Raw genomic sequence first — 19,023 nt, 5'->3', positions numbered from 1 at the left:
GTAAATCTGATTTAAATACTTTGTGGTACAACCATTCCTTCTCTAGCTTTCAGATGGTGAGCTTTTTAGTCATCGTTTTACAAGGCCAACACTTTTGTTGACTGGAACAGTCATAGAGAGGCCAAGAGCAATAATTCTTATCATTTTATTCTGAGGGAGTGAATCTATTTTATACCATCTTTGGATACAATGTAAATCTCAGAATCAGAAGCTAGTCTGTGTTTAAATGAATTAACTTCACACTGAAGTAACCATGATACTTTGGGTCATAAACTAGGCTGATTTAAAAGAATTCAGAGGAACATTCCAAAAGTGGCTACAGAGCCAAAGAGACTGAGATCTTTTACTTTTAAAGGAAGTTCTTCTTCATAGCATTAGCTAATAAAGTTCATAGTTTTCGTTATTGGTGTATTATTGGTATAGTGTACTTTAGAGTCCCAGCAATGGAAGAAAGCAATATGACCATTATTAGCACACCGTAGTTATCCTCCTTACTAAGAGCACATTAAAAAAAATTTTCCCCTCAAAATTTTTGTCAGAAGAACTGAGTATATTTTCTCCTGAAATAATGAAATATAGGGAAAGAATGCTTTTACATTAGAAAAAACTAGAATGATAAAACATATTTTGATTTAGATGTTTTATCAAAGAACTTCCTCTTATAATTGGGATTGCATTATTCAGGTCTATTAATAAAAATATTTTTAATTAGCTCTCACTTGGCTATAGAAGTGTAGGTGAGGATATGCATTCGTGGACCTCTTCCTATCTGCTTTTTCTTTTCCTATGTGCTTTACATATATTACCACATTTTCCTAATACGGACCCTAAGGAATAGATATTACTGTTACTCTTACTTGATAAAGAAACTGAGGTTCAGAGGGGTCATCACTTACTCCAAGTCAATCAGCTTGTGAGCGGCCCAGCAGGTATACACAAGTAAGCACACTTCCTTAATGCTTGGCAAAATTACTATGCTTACTGTATATTTTTAATTACCTTTATTGAAATATAATTAACATATAATGAGCTATACACACTTTAAGTGTACAGTTCAATGAGTTTTGACAAATGGATGCACCATTACAGGATAGATACAGAACATTTCTACCATCCCGAGGAGTTCCATTTGGTGCCAGTATTCCACCCCTTCTTCTTCCTTGACAACCACTGATATGTTTTCTATCACTAGGTATAATTTTTTATTTTATTACATGCATGTTCTGTTTAAAAACACAATATTACATAAAATTCCAAATGTACTTTTCTTCATCTTTTATTACCATAAAAGAATATATACTTGAATACTTGAAACAATATGCTACTTTTGTTAATATCAGTTAATATTACCAAATCTAATTCCTTACCAGATAATATGGCAATTAGTTTAGGGACTAAAGGATCAATGGATATAAGGAGGGGAGGAAAAAGCATATAAGCATATAAATTTATTTTGTAAAATCAACTAAATGAAAAATCAATCCAAGAAAGGATATATAAATTTAATATGGTCTTATGTGCACCAAAGTGATAGTACCTGATTTAGAGGGGTAATCACTAGGTCCAGATAATCTAGACTGCAGAGTCATGGAGTCATAAGGCTTCTGTCTGCCAGACATGATACTTTCAGCCTCCTCTACTGTCCTCCCTATCAGCTTCTCTGCCACCTTCCTCATGGGGGACATAAGACTCTCCAGACACGTTACATCTTGGGTCATGAGTCACTTGTTCTAACCTGTGATTCAGCCAGCAAGTGAGAGAACCAAGTTGCTATGAGTCTTGACAAACCAATGTGAAATCTTTTTAGTTCTTTATTATATGATTCTATGGTTTAATTAAAAGAAATAAATAATGATTTATAAATGGATGAAGCACTTTGAGTAGTAAATAGAAAAATTACAACAACATTCAGATACTTAAAGCGAATGTAGTTTTGTTTTCTATGACTGATCTGATTTTCCTTTGAGACCTTCATCTCTTTGAGTGATGAATGGGAAAACAAAATACTCTTTTAACTTATTTCTTATTTCTTCCCTATTAAACTGTCTCTTCTGGTTGATTCTGTCCTTCTCAGGTAAGTATTTCAGATACCCTCTCTTCCTCCATGCTTTTTGGAGACATGCTATGTGAGCATAAATGAGCTTTCTTACGTAGGCAGAGGTAACAGAGAAGGATACTCAAGGCCACAATGCCTTCAGGAAGATATCTCTCTGCCATAGATGTTCTTTTCTCTTCTCATCAGGTTTTGTCATCTCTTTCCACAGTCTGATGGAGCATGTGGTTGGGCTCTCTACTTCCTCCTCTTTTCTTCATCATATTTTGCTTCTTCTCAAGGGACTTAGCCTCAAAACAGAGTCCATTCCACACACCAGGGAAGGAGCAATAAGATCTAGTCAGACCTCTGGCTCCAGATGCCTCAGTGGAAGCTATAGAAATTTGGAAATTCCCTTTATATTGTGGCAATACTAAAATTTTAAGCTATTGTCTTGCTAAGAACAAAAAATACAATTTTGCAATTCAAAACTTACTACTGATGTTCTCTCACCCTTTTGTTGTTTCATTCTCTGATGTAGCAATGCTGATCTTCCTCTGGGCAGAGTAAAGCAATATGAAGAGTTATAGATTAAAAAGAGAAAATCATATGAATAGACATATTGAAATGCACTACCATTATTTCATTTATAAATACCATGGAGAAAAGTAAAAAAAAAATAGTAATAATACATCTTTGCTTAATATTGTTCTATAGTGTCCCTTTCTAACAGGGTCAAAACTTGACAACCAGGCATTTGAATTTTCCACAAAATTATTCATCTCATCTTAAACTATTCGTTAGACACATGTTAAACACAGGTCCAAAACACAACAGATTAATCATTATTTCTCTAAACAATGTTTACTTTTCTGTTTCCATATCTTTGCTCAAGACTTTCTCACTGCCTAGAAGATCCTTCTCTTTTCATTCATTTGAGCCAACTCACATCTCATCTTTGCCATGAAGTCAGGCAAGACTGATAACTCTCTATCATGTATTCTTGCATATCTCTATCATATACTGTATCTCCATTATAACAGTTTCTTTTTCTGGTATGAATTAGAGATACTTCTTAATGGGTCTCCCTCCCACACTAAAGTGAGTGGCTATAGGGCAGGAACTATGACCAATTCACCTTGTTCCCACCCACAATACCCGGAAGGTGCCTTATACCTAATACATGGTATATGGCGTGCAATCATACATATCTTTGATGTTGGTTGAATGCAAATGAAAGAGAGAAAATGTCTTCTAATCAGTTATTTCCTGTAAAATTCAAAAGAAGTATACCTGGCCTTTTGGAACTAAAAAGAACCTAATATAGTAGAAGTCTCACTCACAGTCCATATAACACAGAGGACTTCACAAAAGACAGCGAATTTCTTCAAAAAGAAAAATACTTTTCTAATAACTAACATATTGAGTCTATTCAGAAAGTTTACTTTAAAATCTCTACAATTTTTGCAAATAATAATGCATTTTCTTATACCACTTGGAAAATTACATGAAATTAGGTATGCAGATCTCAATATCCAAATATCAAAACAATATAGATTACTTATTTTAATTTCAGAAAAGCAACTACAATAAGTGTCAAGGATAGTAATTCAAGGGAAATTAAAAGTAAAAAAATAATATTAACACAGGCTAATTTATGTCTAAAGAGTATATCTTAAAGTATATTATTATATTTAAAGAGTGAGAAGGCAGGGGTGCCTGGGTGCTCAGTTAGTTAAGCATCCAACTCTTGCTTTCAGCTCAGGTCATGATCTCGGGGTCTGTGGAATCGAGCCTCACACCGGGATCCCCTCTCAGTGGGCTGTTATCATAGAGATGAAACAAGATTATTGATGATTTGCTAATAGCCGAAGCTTGGTGTGTTTGCTATTTTCCAGAATAGAAGTTCTTTTTAAAAAGTGTACTATTATTTTTAATAGATGTATACTTTATACTTCAGTGCTTAAAGATGCATAATTATTTTTATTAGGATCAGATGAAATGTTGGCATACCTATAGGAATCTCATCACTGAAAAATAAATATATTTGACCAGAATCATCCTATGTAAAATGAGATGCTCACACTCTGAAAGGTATGAGGAAACTGAGATGATTAAGGGAATAACTGATTCAGGATTCCAATCTCATGCTCGCTTCAAGTTCCTGTGCCTTTATTTGTTCTGGCTGGCAGATGTACCCAGAGTATTTACATTACTTCTCTCTCTTTCTCAGTGAGCATAAACTATTGAATTCATGTAATATGAATGTATGTGTGTTATGACACCAGCGTATATGGCTTTAGATAGCAGAATTGTATTGTTTCCTTGTTATATTTATAGCTGCTCTAAATTTTATACATTGTGGACCCTTAAACAATTAATGGAGGATTCATGTTCATTTTATAATAACTAAAGAGTAATTTTTCCTCAATTGATGCCTCAATCTACATACAGAGTGGTATTCAGTGGGTGTTCTGTAGCTTTTGGATTTAAGAATTTATTACATTTTTTGAAAACTGGAATTCATATTTTAGAGGCCAAAATAAGTGAAATTACTCCCTAGGACTTTTAGAATTTGTTAAAAATAATTTAATGATGCCTTTCATTGTGTTTATGAAACCATGAATATTAGTGTGATAAAAGTAAAATCTTACATCATTTAAATTTTTCAAAAAGTTTTCCTGCTCTGGTTTGCTCATTCCTGGAGCTTAGAACCTTTTTAATACTTATACATATATGCCACAATAATGAATGAAATTTAATTTCATAGAGCTTTGTGTTAACATTAACCTCTATAGCTCATTTCTGACTGCAGATACTTTCTTCTACCAACTCTGTATATGGATTCATCTGTTTACAGGTTCCTGCTGCTTGTTTGGTTTTCAGTCCCCTCACACCCATCTGTCCTCTCTAACTACTAACCTTCTCTATGTCCCTTGACCAAGCACTGAAGCAAGTCGTCTTATTTATTGAGCAAATCATCTCAAAAGGCTTAATTCTCTTAAAGATTCAAGAAAAAACCCAGCAACTTAAAAAGTGAATGTCAGATATCACTTCTAAATTTCCTCGACCATTACTCCTGTGTTGGAGTTTAAAAATATATAATCACAATAATGAATGCACTATTTGTCTTACCCTAGCAGTAGAGGGGAGAGGAATATGTGAAATGACAGCTGTAGCAGCCTTGACTTCCATAGTTACATTTAATTTAAAGATACAATGTAAATTAGAGTACAGATTATGAATATGTTATTTACATGTACTTTATATGTCCTTGAGGCCTCTCCTGTCTTAAGATACTCTTTCCTGTAATATCAATAGTAGAGTTGCACTATCATTCAAAGACAAAATGTAATTACTTTTTTTTTTTTAAAGATTTTGTTTATTCGCTTAGAGAGAGAGCGAGCGCAGCAGGAGGCACAGAGGGAGAGGGAGAGACAGAATCCCAAGCAGACTCCCCACTGAACAGGGAGCCCGACCCAGGGCTGGACCCATGACTCTGAGATCATGACCTGAGCCAGACGCTTAACTGACTGAGCCACCCAGGTGCCCCAAAATATAGTTACTTTTTATCAATCCCACTGTTTTTCTTATTTTTCTTTTTCTTCTTCCTCTTCTTCTTCTCTTTCTTTTCTTTCCAGAACAGTTCAATCATAAGGCCATTCAATGTAGCTAATTTAGGTAAATATCTGCATAGGTTTCAGGGGTGGAGAAGGGGAATTCCCTGAAGAGGAGTGTTCTAGTTTGGGGTATCTGGGTCTAAGCAGGGTACGGAGGGCATCCTTCCGTGAAAACAGTCAAGCAAAAGGTATCATAACCCAAGAATGTGAAACAGGATTTCACATAGAGGAGAGTCCAGCATGAGAGGCCTGGCAAGATAAGGAGGGAATTTATGCAGAAGAAGGGTGGCAGTGGTGGTGGCAGAGTGATCACATAAAGGGAGGTTGATCAAATAAGTAATATATTTATGATACTAGAAGCCAGCTTTCTCATTGTCACAGAAGGCAGTTCAAATACAGAAAGAAAAAAAAAATTAGAATTAACCTTATTTTGGAATTGGCAGTATCAATGTGAAATAGTGGTTGTTAATAAGTAGGTAAAGATGGGGAATTATAGATGTAAATGTATGCATCCTGTGTATATGTGTCTATTATGTGTGCGCATATACATACATATATGCTCTAGCTTGTCCACCACGTGGTATGGCAATAATAGTGCTCTACTAGTCATGAGTGCTCATGACTAGCACTCAGATCTCGGCTTCTAAATACCATTCTTCGGGGCGCCTGGGTGGCTCAGTTGGTTAAGCGACTGCCTTCGGCTCAGGTCATGATCCTGGAGTCCCGGGATCGAGTCCCGCGTCGGGCTCCCTGCTCGGCAGGGAGCCTGCTTCTCCCTCTGACCCTCCCCCCTCTCATGTGCTCTCTGTCTTTCTCATTCTCTCTGTCTCAAATAAATAAATAAAATCTTAAAAAAAAATAATAAATACCATTCTTCACTGATAGGAAATAGGGCTTGTCGGAGAAAAGGCTGACTGTATGTCTTAAGGCAATACAAGATGAACATAGACTATGCCTTTGTGCCAGGAACTAAAGAATTACTCAAAAAGTGATGGCAACATATCCAAAGAACACAGTAATAATTTAAAGGATATTTATTAACCCAACTGAGGAAAAGTTGTGCTTTTGGCATAAAAATGGATGTACAGGTCAATGGAACAAATAAAGAGCCCAGAAATAGATACACACATACATGCTTGATTGTTTTTCAACAATGATGGAAGATAACTCAGTGTGGACATGTAGAAAGTATAACTTCCCCAATCAAGATTCTAAAACAGTTTTGCTACATGAAAAAAAAAAAAAACAAAAACAAAAAACTCAACTCTTACTTTACATTTTCACATCATATTTTTAAAAATCAGTGCAAAATGGACCATATACTTAAATGTAGGAGCAAAACCTATCAAACACCTAGAAAAAAACATAGGGTAAAGTCTTAGTGAACTTTGGTTTAGTGAAGTTTTTTTTTTTAAATACAAAGCAAAGCAGAGTAATCATTTAAAATTTTGGAAAAAGTTAGTTTTTTTTTTTTAAGATTTTATTTATTTATTTATTTGAGAGAGAAACAGCATGAGAGGGGAGAGGGTCAGAGGGAGAAGCAGGCTCCCCGCTGAGCCGGGAGCCCGATGCGGGACTCGATCCCAGGACTCCAGGACCATGACCTGAGCCGAAGGCAGTCGCTTAACCAACTGAGCCACCCAGGCGCCCGAAAAAGTTAGTTTATAAGCAATTTTCTTCAAAATTTTGAAGAGAACTTGCATCTAGAATATATAGAGCATTCTTACAACTTAATAAGAAGGCAACCCAAATGGAAAAAAAAATGTTAACAGACACTTCACCAGTGAGATTGTATGGGTGGTAAATGAGTACATGCAAAGATGTTCAACATGATTAGTCGTCATTAAGGAGATGTAAATCAAAATCACAAAAGGATAACACTACACACTCACTAGAATGGCTAAAACTTTAAACACTGACCATACTCAGTGGGACATAGAGCAAACAGAACTCTTACACACTTCTGGTGGGAATGAAAATGGCACAGTTACTTTGGAAATGAGTTTAACATATTTTTAAAAGTTAATAGGACTGATCTATTTCACTCCGAGGTAGTTACCCAGGAATAATGAAAGCATATGTCCATACAAATATGTGTACGCAAATTTTCACATCAGTTTATTTGCAATAGCCTAAAACTGGAAACAACCCAAATGTTCTCCAGCAGGTGAATAGATAAACAAATTGTGGTATAACCATATAATGGAGTAAGCTCAACAATAAAAAGAGAATGAATGACCTAAGCATCTACTTAAGTTTTTTCATTTGTGCCATGTCTTCAAATAAAGTAATTTAGTAACCACCCCCATAAAAAAAATAATGAGTTACAGAAATGGTTAAATCTCAGAATTGTTATGGTGAGTGAAAGAAAGCAGGCAAAAAAATAAAAGAGTACATAATGTATTATTCTATTCATATAAAATTTTAGAAAATACAAACTAGTATCAAAGGATCTATCTATATCTATTCTATAAAATAATGGCCTGTAACTTATAAAAGTGCCATGAAAGGCAAAGAAAGACCAAGGAACTATTTCAGGAATCTGAAGAAACATGGCAACTAAATGTGAAGATAGACACTGAACTCGGTATGTTTGCTACTAAGGCGTCATTGGGACACTTGGCAAGTTTGAGTGTGGTATGAGGATTAGATTAGACTAAAGGACCTTATTGGAACTGCCGAAAATACTTGAATGGAATCTGATTAGATGTAGTAATATGTCAAAATCTACTTCCTGGTTTTGTTTATATTGCAGTTACCTTGAAAAATGTCCTGGTTTGTAGGAAATGCTAAAATATTAGGGGTGATGGGTTCAACAGTTTGGCCACTTATGTCAAGTGCTTCAGGAAAAATGAAATTGTTCTTTGCACCATACTTTCAATTTTTCTATAAATTTCATTAGATAGATGGGTAGATAAATATAGATAGGTAGATAGATCTAGATAAAAGGATTAAAATGAACAAATAATATTTTTCCATATATCTATTGAAATTTATAGAAAAATTACAGGACTTATTTTCAATAACTCCATCTTTTTCCTTGAAATTTCTCAATCAGGCTCTTGAGTCTTACTTTCCCTAACAAAATATCTCATTAAGATCTCCACCCCATCACCATCAAATGTATATACATTTCTCCCTGGAGGAATTCCACAGTCCTCCTCCAGCAAAGGTCTACAACCAGGTGGCCCAATGATTTAATCTGATGCCGAGACATATTTTATTGGTCTGAAGAATCTGTTTGTTTTCCCCTGTGCCTGTTTCATCATTGTATTTTAGAAACAGTTTACTTTCTAGTTTTACAGGTCCAGATGGAAGAGAAATTTTGCTCTAAGGTGGATCATACCCAGACTCTTATTCATATCTGATTTAGATGATGATATTTGGGATTAGGGGGTTAATGAGTTAGATGAGATTTTGGACTTGAGTTGATGCTATAATACATTGAGACTTTGGGGGATGTTAGGATGGAGTGAATATATTTTCCCATGTGGGATGGATGTGAGCATTTGGGGCCAGAGAAGGGATGGTGGCAGGCAGAGAAATGCACCACCACCACCACCCTACCCACTACCCACCCTACCTCACCCCCAGCTCAAAAAAAATTTTTATAGAAAAACTCTAGAAACTATGAATGTTACCTTTTTCAGAAAAGGGGCCTTTTTGGCTGTGATTCAATTAAGGATCCTGAGATGAAATAATTGTGATTTATCTGGGTGGGCCCAAATTCAATGATAAGTTTCCTGTAAGGAGAAAGGCACAGGGATACTGAGGTAGACAGAAAAGAAGAAGATATAAACACAAAGAAGAGGTATGATGTGAAGACAAAGTTGGAGACTGGAGTGACGTGGTCACAAGCCCAGGAATGCCAGGTCAGCCACCAGAAGCTGAAAGACAAGAAACAAGTTGTCCCCTTGATCCCCCAGAGGGAGTATAGCCCTAGCGATTTCAGACTTCTGGCACCATTCTAGGCCCTGGATTTATAGTGCTGAGCAAAACTAACAAAGTCTCCACCTCAAGGCATTTATATATTAGTGGGGGAGACAGATGAGAAACAATTATCTGTCATCAAATAGTGAGATGTGAATTGATGGGAAATAAGACTGGAGAAAGGATACATAGATGTTATTTGGGAGGATGCTATTTTTGGTTAAGACTCTTAATTATCCTCAATATCCATTTTCCTGAATGATAGAAGGAAACATGGCTCCTTGAGTAGAAACTGTATTTCTCTGGCTCCTTTGTAGCTAGGCCATCTGACAATGTTTTGGCCAATAGGATGTGAAGAGAAATGATGTGTGCCTATTCTAAGACAAATATTTAGTAAAGGATACCTTTCTTTCTTTTTCCTCTCTTGGCAGGAATGTGAACCAGCTTGAACAAAGACTCTAGGGAATGGTAGAACCTCCAAATAGAAGCAATCTATATTCCTGAAAGATGTTCAGAAGAGGAGGTGCCTCCCTGTCTATCTATTTCTGGAATGTTATACAAGAGATAAGTACAATTCATTTTTTTAAATCTCAATATTGGGTCTCTTTGTTTTGGCAGCTAAACCTGTAACCTAACAAATAAGCATTTTAAGTTACATGGACCAGCAGGCCTTTCTGAGCAGAGACCAAATGGACTAAGGAAGCAAAGATTGCAGAGAGGTGGTATATTGAGAATTTTATATGCCCTAGTTTGGATTGCTTCAAAAGCAAACTCTGAGATAAAATTTGGGGGCAGGTACTTGTTTTGAGAGGCGATCCCAGGAAGCACAGATGAAGGAGTAGGGAAAGAAAGGGGGAAAAATAGGCAAAAGCAAAGCAGTGAGCAGGTTACCCCTAAGTGCAGCTGGAGCTCCATCCCATTCAAGATGCGCCGAGGCACTTTATGGAGCCTGTCTTAGAATACTCCCCCTTCCTCCAAAAGATGAGGGACAAGATGATTACCCACCATATCCATCTCCCACAGAGAGTTTTCTCTGGAGCATTAAAGACCTGATACCTTTAAGCTTCCCCCTGCAAAAGCTGAGCAAGCCCCCAAACAAGAATCAGAGAAAGGTCTCAGGCTGACAAGTATAGATAACAGGTGCCTGTGGTGGGAAGCTAGAAGTAAGTGGAAACTGACTACTTCCCCTGCAGATAAACTCAGAAATAGGCCAAGGGACTATGTGGCGGGACATTAACAGTGTCTGATAGCCAAGTTTTGAATCCTGGGTCTTCCACCTACCAGCTGTGTCACCTAGAATAAGTTGCTTAGCCTCTCTGTGTCTCAGATTCCTCATCTGTAAAATGGAGATAAATTTAGTCTACCTACTTCATAGGCTTATTGTATCATATATTACCAGAGATATTATATATAATAATTAGAATACTGCTTTTTATATGGTGAAAATTATTTGTTAGTTTATTGTGAGATAAGATAATAAATTTGTTAATCTAAACCATAATCTGTTTCTTGTTGAATCTTCAGTGCTTGTCACTGAGCTGGACAGTAGTAGTAGGTGCTGTATACGTGTTTATTTAATGAGTAGAACAAAAAAAAAATTGAGGCTATTGCTAGACTTCTTGGATGTATACAAGTGTGTATCACAGGGAGAAGCAGACTAGTCCCTTCTAACCAGTATTCTCTAAGGACTACCCGGAAGACTTGTATAATATCACCCTGAGATGGAGTTTACTGTGGGGCCAATGATTAAGCTTGCTTCATGAAGGATCTGAAGTATAATTTAATAGCATTTCACAAGCCTATTTTCTTGGGTAATTTCCACATTCTCTTGGGTAATTTTCACATCTCATAGGAGGCTCAGTTATAAATAAAATTAATGAAGTTTCTTGGCAAAACAGAAGAAAATCAAAGTCTAGGCAACTGGTTTTTAAAGAAACCCTAAATGCCAGGAGATTGTGCCAGTGGTTAAGAATGGTACCACTTGAAACCAAGCTAAACTTGAAGATTTCCAGAAGATTCCCCAAGGAACAGAAAGCTAAAGGAAGGCCAGGGAAGTTTTGTTATGCCTATGGAACAGACAGAACACAGAATCATAGATGTAAGTACTGAGAGAAGAAACAGTGAGTATTCCACACAGCAGGCAATTATAGCCAGTGATGGACCATCGTGGAGTATAGAATACACTGAACGAAGGAAACAAGGAAGAAAATGAATGCTTACTGAATGTCTCATGTGGACCTCAAAACCTTGCATTTAAAAGTTACAGAAGCACTTTCTTTTAATCCTCACAATACTGTTTTGGAAAAATATTATCCATTAAGTCATGGTAATCTATCTCATTCCAAAATAGATGCTCTTTGCAGGCAATTTAAAAGGAGGGAGGGTGTCATACAATCCCTAAGCATGAGCTATGAACTACATCCAGATGTTATGAATAAACTGCTGAAGAATTTTCAAAAGCACACAAGGATGAGGAAAGGCCTTCTAACTCTATGGCTACCAGGTCTTGGTCCATTCATTTATTTGAAAGCAAGAGAAGAAACATCAATTGCCTTCACCCATCTAAAAGTATCTTCATGATTGGGATAAAACTTCATAGGATTCCACAAAACAGAGAAAATAATAATAATAATAATGTCCCACCAGATGTCCAAGTCAATTTCAGATTCCAGAAGCTCTGCATGAGAGGGTCCACGAAGTGACGTTAGAACTCAGGTTCTCAAGAAAGGTGAGGTGGTAAAAGCTTTGAAGCCAGCAGTAACTTCAAAGGAAATAATGATCGTGAAAATACACTCCACTCTGGTTTGGTTCAGCTTTGCACTGCAACTACTTCAACAAAGAATCTGGTATGAACCACAAAAGAAACAATTTTTGAATTTAGGTAGACTGATACAGATAAGCATCTCAGTTTTGTTTTGCTTTGCTTTTCAGTCAAAGGGTTTGAGTTTGTTTGGGTTTCTTGTGATTACTGTAGTTGGGGGAGGTTGTTTGTTTATTTGTGTGTTTTTACTATTTTCCATCACTGGGAAATACAAATAGGTTAAATGAGTGGGATCAAGGTTTACAGATCCTCTGTTAAAATTTCTTCTGAGATGCTGGAGAAGAGAGAAGCACCAGTGTTTTGAGTGTGCAACTGTATCCAATAACAGTATCTCAATTGTCTCAGCAAGCACAAAGGAGCAAGGGAAAGTGGTTTCCTTTCAGATACTTTGTCTGTAAAATTTCTTTGGCGGGTTTTCTTTGTATTTTAATCTGGCAATAAATTTCCTGTTGACATAAACCTTGTCATCTTGTTTCACTTTGTAGAAAGCCCAGGCCAGCTTCATATGCTGCTGAATTTAGAGGAAAAAAAGTGATTATTTGGATTTTTGTTAACAAAAAAAGTTTTTATTGAGTTGAACTATATAAAATTACTGACATTGAGCTATTTTTTTCCTTCAAAATTGTAATTTTATATGATTCAATCTAATGTATTCCTGATACTTCTCCTGGGAGTAAATGATTCCCTCACTAATATTTCTGCGAGCTCACTAATATTTCTACAGCTCTGGAGTATATGCTTGATTATAAAAGATAAAATACAATTATGGTATGAAAGATTATCATCTAAATTTTTGGAAGTGGTAGTATTTGTAAAGCATAGGAGAGTATCCTACTACCCACATACTTTATTAATTTTTGTTGTTTATTCGACAAGTATTATTGACTATCTACTGTAATATGGAGTTTTTAAAATATAGGACCTAGGGCACCTGGGTGGCTCAGATGGGTGAGCGTCTGCCTTTGGCTCAGGTCCTGAATCAAGTCCTGCATTGGGCTCCCTGCTCAGTGGGGGGCCTGCTTCTCCCTCTCCCTCTGCCTGTCGATTTGTCTACTTGTGCTCTCTCTCTATCTCTCTGTCAAATAAATAAATAATCTTTTAAAATATATATATAGGACCTAAAGTCAAAATTCATGGATTCTAATCCTGGTTTCCCTACATTTTAGAGTGTAACACTCTCCATATTAATTTATGTCTTCATGTCAAATATTCTTTTTCTATAAAGGGGGGCAACAGGGAAGACATCTGACTCAGAATAGTATGAATGGAGTAAACTAATAACTTCACTTACAGAACCTGGCTCATAGCAACCACTTAGCAAAGGTAGGAAAAACAGGCAACCCCATTATCATGGAGCTTACAGTCTAGAAAGGGAGACAGACACAAATTATTACAACTGTCACAAATGTCGTAAAGGAGAAATTACATAGGTTTTTTTGTTTGTTTGTTTGTTTTTAAGATTTTCTTTATTCATGAGAGACGAGAGAGAGAGAGAGAGAGAGAGAGGCAGAGGGAGAAGAGGCTCGATCCCAGGACCCTGGGATCGTGACCTGAGCTAACGGCAGACGCTTAACCAACTGAGCCACCCAGGCGCACAGAAGTTACATGTTCTTATACAAGTGTGAGTAAGAATACTCTGTGGTCAGCAGGAAAAGCTTCCTTTGGAAAATGAGAATTAAGCTGAGGGCTGAAGGATAAACATTAATAAATCAGGTGAAGTTTTGATGGAAAGTACTCAGGGCAAAAGAAAATCCATGCCCTATATTTTGAGAGACCATGACATTTTAGGGAACTCACATAAGGCCTGCAAGGCAGCAGTGCTAAACCTCTGCAGGTGAGGCGGAAGTGGGGTCACAGCCACAGGGGTCGTTTAACCATATAAATTCCTTTAAAGAGAAGGGTGAAGTCATTGCCTAAATATGCTGCATAACAGAAACCTTATTCTTTCCAAAGTATCTGGTGTGACTTATTTGTTTTGTGGCATTTATTAAAAAATAATTTGATGTGTCTTTGCTTCCTGCAATAGTTACAGTTATTTCTAAATGAAGTATATGTGGACAGAGTATTTTACTTGGTCTGGTTTCTCTGCTTTAAACACATACACAATTTCCAAAGTTAGCTAAAATGTGAGGTGTGAGGGCATTGTCCTCTGAACAGCTAAGTGCTTCCAGGAATCCTGGAATCCAACTACAAGTTTGGGGGGATTCCTAAAATCACTGTCAGTTTTGATAATTCACTGGAAGGACTCATAGGACTCACTGAGAGCTAATGTACACATGGTTATGGTTTATTACAGGGAAAGAATAAATTAAAATCAGCCAATGACGCATAGAACAGAATCTGGGAAAATTCCAAATGTGAAGTGTTTGTTGTCTTCAGAACGCATTACGCTTCAGCATTGATGTGTGACAGTATGCACACGCTAGGGCCAAACAGGAAGCTCACCCAAGCTTTGGTGTCCACAGCTTTATGGGGACTTCATTAAGTGAACATAATTGATTTATTGCCCAGGCGGTTGCACTCAGTTCCTAGTCCTCTACTTCCCAGAAGTCGGGTTGATACCATATGGCCCAAGGTGACTACCATAAGTCACCTCAATAGCATAAGGTATCAGATGTGGTCCAGAAGAACAAAGACTCTCCTATCATCTAAGAAAATCATGGAGTTTAAAAGTTACCTCCCACTGGTTGGGGATAAAGGCCAGATCTTTCCTTTGGCCAAATCAAATGATTTACTATAAAGGCTACCCTCTGGACTTTGGCCAAGTCTGTCTTATAGGAAAACAATCATATTCATCCAGGCAACTATATTTAGTATAGCTTTTATATGGTAGACACAGGGATAGTATCACATGAATGTGCCACCCATTTGGAGGAACCACTGTGGGGGAAGGGATAGGTTTAGAGAAAAAAACTAATCTATCCTATAAAGTCATCACATATATTACATTTATATTTTTGCTCCTTGATTTACCATTATGTGTACCTTACGATAAACTTGTGCAATGTTATTTAGCATAGAAATGAGTTGATGATTGACTAAATTCAGTTCTTCCTTAGGCCATTTTCCATCAGTAGAAGCTTTAACTCATTTTCCCAATTTAACTATTAATATCAACATTATAACCTTAACAACAAGGCCAGTGTTATACCCTATCACACTATGGCCAGAAATGTGACTAAAATAAAAGGATCAAAACATACTGGCACACTACCAGAGTCCCACTCGGTCATTAACGGTATAATCCATCATCATATCATATAACCAAAATGTCGCCCAGAGTGATGCCACTCAGGTTTGCAGGTTTCCCTTCTCCTTGTCAGGTTGCAGAAGCAGACGTGGTCTTCACCTTTTCAAGCGTCTGGTATAAAATTGGGCTATAAGACAATATCATCTCTTGTTCTGAGCCTTTCTCAAAGTAGTAATGTCATATTTAATTTCCCCCATTATATGACCCATTTATTCCCTCCCATAGTCGGCTACTGTTTTCCCTAGCAACGTGAACTGCCTGGTATTACCCAAACATTTTCACCTTTGGAAATGACATGAGGTTTGGCCCCTGAGAAGGTCCAGATCGCCAGGAGCAATACTAGTCCAGCAAGTATTTCCCTTCAGCATACTCCCATTATCCAGGGTAGGATTACATAGCACATAACTAGTGGGCTCTCAAACACTAAGCAACTCGTGTGTTACATTTCCCACCAATCCCAATTATGCCAGAGGGGGTGAAGACACAATCTAACCTACCAGACCTTGAGGAATTCTGACATGAAGGTTTAAAGATATAGATACCGTTTTTTTATTTAGGGACCATCCCTGTTTTTCTGGCACCAATAGTCACAGGCCTGGTCCTAGGACCAACTGCATTAGGTAAGAAAAAGTTGAGGTGATAGAAAAAAAAGAAAATAGGGTAGTCATACCAGCATCTTCCCCTGTGGGAAGAATTACATAGTCATACCAGAATACTTCCCCACTTCCTTCTTCTCCGATTACTCAGAAGAGTGGGGGACTCTATCTAGTGGGGACCCTCCCTTGGCCTCCCTTATGTTGAATGTGAGAGCACAGTTGTGAAGGTGCATAAGCTAACCTTTCTTGCTTTTATCTACTACATTTTAAACAACGAAGGTTCTAATTGCCCATTCTAATTCTCTATCAAACCACTGCTCTGTGGATACTAGCTCTCTGCCCATTGTTGGACATAATGTGCTATAAAGTGTGCTCCTTGGTCTGACAGTCCAAATTGATGTTTCCCAAGACCACCCTCAGCTTCCATAATTTGCTAAAAGGACTCATAGAAGTCTCTGGGAGCTATTATACACACAGTTATGGTTTATTACAAGGAAATGTTACATTAAAATCAGTCAAGGGAAAACACAGAGCAGAATCTGGGAAGGTTTCAAACACAAGTCTTCCCTTGTCCTTAGGACACATTTTCCTCCTGGCATCAATGTGTGACAATATGTGTAGAGTATTGACAACCCAGGAAGCTCACCTGAACTTCCATGCCCAGACTTTTTATTGGGGTTTCATTACTTGGGCCTGACTGGTTGAGTGCCCACATGGCTGCACTCAATCTCCAGCCGGACTCTCAGAGATCAAGCTGATAACAAGGGGCCCAGAGGCCCACCATGAGTCATCAGATTAACATAGACTCTCAGGTGTGGTCAGAGGACTCCCCCAGTCATCTTGCTAGCATAAACCAGCAGATGTGGTTTACAAGGCCTACCATGAATAACAAAGACAGGCCTATCACTGGGGATATTCCCAAGATTTTAGAGATTACCTCCCTGGAGCCAAGGATAAGGCTAGACCCCTCTTTCTATCAAGGCCAAATTCTTTACAACAGAATATGTCATTTTGAGATAGATAAAGCATAGAGTTTCACTTCCATGAAATTTACAATTTTCATTAGCCCTCTATGGAACATAGGGGCAGTTTTCAAGTGGGTATATGACCTGCTGTGAGCTGACCATGAAATATCCATTCTACCCTTCACCTTTATTAACAGGTAAGGAAATGGTGAAAATAAAACAGAAAACAAAGACACATAAAAAGAATAAATGAAGCTCAAATAAATTACTATGTCTTTGAGAAAACTGTGGCAAGGTTGAAGAAGGAGAGGAAACACAACGGGTGGTGAGGAGAGATAGGGGAGCTTAAAGAATTGTCATTTGAAATTGATGGAGGACATAACAGATGCAAACACATAAACAGAAAATATAGGGATATTATACACAACTTTATGCCAATGAATTTGAATATTTACATGATTGGTCAAATTCCTGGAAACCAAATAAAAAAGAGAAACATCATAGTCCCATTACTATTACAGTGTTCGAATTGCTAGTGAAAAACTTCTCACAAACCAAAAACAAGGGTAAAAGAAGTCCAGATATGGCTTTTCCAGCAAGCCCTATCACTCAAGAAAAATAACAACAATAGCAACAAAAACTTCCATCTTACACACACTGCTCCAAAGTATATATAAAAAGAGAGGAAACATGTCACTAAAGTCAGCCCAGATTCAAAGAGAGGGGGATTAGACTCCACTTTATGAGGAAGGAATAGCAAAGAATTTGAATCTGCCACATAGTGGTTTTCTAAAATATGGTGATGAGGAGGAGTGTGTCAGAAATAACAAAGTACAAGTGTGCTTACATACAGTAGTAGCAATTTAAACCTATAGTAGAACTTAAAACAGAATATTCAAACAACTTAAGTAGAACTTAAAAGAGAGTATTCAAACAAACAAAATGGCTCGTGCTCTATGGATCATGGAGCATAAGGGGCCAAACTGCATGGATAATAGAGGGAATTAACTCTTATCATAATACATGTCTTAATTTGTATTCACATAAATTGATTCTTTCTGTGCTTTGCAATCTGTGCCATTGCTACATTTATGGAAGGTGGCAATTTCTTTTTATGAAAAATGTATATATTTCCATTTGAGTATGCTTTCTATATATGTCTTCTCTACAGTGACACAGATTTTTATCACCTATTATAGACACTGTCTTGCATACTGTAGGCATTCAGTATTTATTTGCTGAAATCCATGAAAGCAAAGATGAGCATAAAAAAAGGTCTGAGAAGACAATGATCTCTCTAATTTATAGGAAACAATTATGCCAAACAATTATAATGTTGAGGAATAACAATACCTGAGCTCACCCAAGACCTCATTAAGGCTCTTTGCCAGTTTCCTTTGCTATTTCTGTAGCACTTGATCTCAATGAATTGTTCCACGGCCTCTGTCTAATATGCAAATTTCATCTGCTATATTTAAATCAACATTGTAAAAAATTAGAAGAACCTTTTTGCCTCAAATTCAGTTTGTAGTTCATCCTATGGTGTGTATGTGATTTTTGTTACCTCTGATATATGGGCACTCAGCGGGTTGAAACTCAGAGGGACAGAATTCTAGTATGACATTTTTATCAATAACTGTAAAAGTCTTTTATCTAAGAGTCTGATGAATTATTCCTCATCTTTGAAATATTTCTTCAAGAGAATTTGGGGGGAGGCATGGATTATAAGTATATAGCTCAAATTTTATGGTACTTTTTTTGCTTCCTACATTTCATTCATCCATTCAAGAAATTTTAATTAAACTCTTA

At 37.0% G+C, this 19,023-nt stretch overlaps 1 long non-coding RNA gene across 2 annotated transcripts in view; it reads right to left on the bottom strand.

Moving 5' to 3' along the window:
* LOC123863706 (uncharacterized) overlaps nt 1-19,023 on the bottom strand; it is a 93,031-nt gene that overhangs the window by 25,190 nt on the left and 48,818 nt on the right. Inside the window, exon 2 of one of the 2 annotated variants that reach the window (XR_010410059.1) lies at nt 2,529-2,589. The exons of the other annotated variant lie outside the window; for it this stretch is intronic. This is a non-coding gene — a long non-coding RNA (uncharacterized LOC123863706). The remainder of the gene's footprint in view (nt 1-2,528; nt 2,590-19,023) is intronic. 2 annotated transcript variants of the gene reach the window in all.

Source organism: Mirounga angustirostris, unplaced genomic scaffold (genome assembly GCF_029215605.1).
Source record: "Mirounga angustirostris isolate CCGP_5_RB_7025 unplaced genomic scaffold, mMirAng1.0.hap1 SCAF_1, whole genome shotgun sequence".
Lineage (NCBI taxonomy): Eukaryota > Metazoa > Chordata > Mammalia > Carnivora > Phocidae > Mirounga > Mirounga angustirostris.
Note: the sequence above shows the minus strand (reverse complement) of the source record. Positions and strands in the feature narration are given on the sequence as shown.